The 2,340-nt window shown below is 29.3% G+C and overlaps 1 long non-coding RNA gene across 1 annotated transcript in view; it reads left to right on the plus strand.

Annotated features, from left to right (window-relative positions):
* The window catches only part of LOC103310006, a 2,224-nt gene extending 1,107 nt beyond the window's left edge, over positions 1-1,117 (plus strand). The window contains exon 2 of the long non-coding RNA XR_510916.3: positions 757-1,117. This is a non-coding gene — a long non-coding RNA (uncharacterized LOC103310006). The remainder of the gene's footprint in view (positions 1-756) is intronic.
* Positions 1,118-2,340: the final 1,223 nt, after the last annotated feature.

The following is a 2,340-nucleotide window of genomic DNA, read 5'->3' on the forward strand; positions in this document are numbered from 1 at the left end:
TCTTCGTATCAATATAAATATGTTCATTCAAACTTTAGTAGTATTGTCAATATTTCAATTAAGATTAAAAGTTATTTTAGTAAGGTAAAATAATAATTACACAAAAAACAAAATATACAACTTTCTAACTATTATCACTTAGGTACCTATAAATAAATCAAACCATAATAATAATAATGGACATAATTGTGACTTTGGATTTTTATTATTTTTCAAACGCCATTGTAACAATATAATAATATTAGGAGCCTTGTATTAAATGTTCAAGCTTTTGGTAGTTGGGCATACCCGTTTTTTCGAATTCATTTACGATTTGTAAATACGCGGCCGTAAGGCTCACTACTCGTACAACGTGACTTGCCTTCCTGTCCCACCTTTCGCCTTTGTGGCGCGGTGAGAGTCTTCTGTGCCACATCGTTTGCGTCCGTGGTGGCAGTTAGTAAGAGTGTTGATCGATCACTATAATGGTGTTCGTACTTTGTACTGGCTGCCGTTACGTACCGTGCCAAATAATTCAAATCATTATAATAACTGTATTATTTCGATGTTTATAACTCGCTATAGGTACTTAGAATTAATTTAAAAATAACAATTTTTATTTTGGTATAACAAAGCAATATAGATTAATCATTAATTTCAAATACTGATTTTTGAATGATTAACATACTCAGCTGTAACTAGAAGGGTTTATAATTCTGGCAACAAAACTTTGTGTTTTATTATTTTATGATAATATGTATTTACATTGTTTTATAGACAAAATGTTTCCGGTGCAAATATTGGTTGTTTTATCAACTATGATTATAATTAATCACGCAGCAACGTTGAACTACGAGCATCAAACGTCAGTAACAACTGGTTATGAAGTTGATAAAGAGTCATATGAGATGATAAACGATAAGACATATTATAATCCTGATATTGCACCTTCATATGATTTTAATACAACAGATTCAAATGGAAATATCATAAATTCAAATGAAACTGCTTTACCTGTTGTAAAAAGCTTACCAATTATTCCAATTATCTTTGGAGGGAAGGTGATTTATGATATTTTAAACAAAATATACTTTAATAATAATAATAAAAATTGAATATATTTACTAATTATAATATACACATAAATACATAATATATGCATCAAGTTGAATTGTTATTATTCTTCCTATTAAATTGATGGTTTAGTGGGGAGAGAAACTTCTTTATGGCTTACTTTTTTAATCCAAATGTATATAAGTATTTTTTCCATTTCTATTCCTCAAATTAAAATATGATTCTCATCTGTGAAAATATATGATGACATTGTTTGTTTAGTCAAGAGGCTCCTACGATTTGTAGTGGTTGGTTAGCCTCAATGACTAAACCTTACTAATATTTACTACGATAACCATAGGAGGTTTTTCTTTCAATTTTGAAAGGAATTTAGTCTCGTATACATGTTGAACATTATATAACGAGCCCATGACTGATGGGCCTTTCACTGATAAATTATTTAACTAAAAGCTGTTTTTGAATAAATCTGGCTTATAATATCTAGCCTAAGTGCACCTATAATTGTTATACAATTATAGGTGTAAAAAAATTTGAAATGAATGAAAAAAATATAAATACCTATAATTAAAAAAGATAATTGAATAAAATAAATCTACACTTATTAAAAGAAAATCTATGTTAGGTAAAATGTAATCTAGTAATTTAAATAAAAAATCCTAAATTTATAAAAAAAATCTAATTTGAATAAACGATCTAAAATGCACGAAAAAATCTAATCAATCAATTATAAAAAAAGTTGAATTTTTTTATCCAAATTACATTTTCGCTTTTTTAAGCTAATGGTAGCCGCCATAGAGACTTGCAAAGTTGCAAATGTTTGTTATAATTATTTTCTTCCGTTTGATACCCACTTTGAAGTTTTAGGTCTTTGAGAAACTGCAGTGAGTCTACCATAGGCGGAAATTTGAGGGGGCGTAGCCCTCTCAAAACGTATAACAGAAAATGTATATATTACTAGCTGATCCCGTGCACTTCGTTTCCCGGCAACCAATAATTATTATTATAATAGCTTTAAAACCCATGGCAACCGTTTATAAACAAAAATTTCCATCGTAAATCTCAAAATTTCTGTTTGAGCACCTCCCGGGGTTGGTCCTCTCCCTTTTTAAATTAGCCTATCTTCTGAAAAGACGTCTAATCTATATATATATCTGATCCTGTGCACTTCGTTGCCCATTAAAAATACCAACGATTTATGAATAATTTGTTTTACATATCACCATGGCAACCATTTATATACAAAACATTCCATCGGAATTTCAAAATAATATATATCTGGTGCCATGG

This window comes from Acyrthosiphon pisum, chromosome X (genome assembly GCF_005508785.2).
Source record: "Acyrthosiphon pisum isolate AL4f chromosome X, pea_aphid_22Mar2018_4r6ur, whole genome shotgun sequence".
In the NCBI taxonomy this organism is placed as follows: domain Eukaryota; kingdom Metazoa; phylum Arthropoda; class Insecta; order Hemiptera; family Aphididae; genus Acyrthosiphon; species Acyrthosiphon pisum.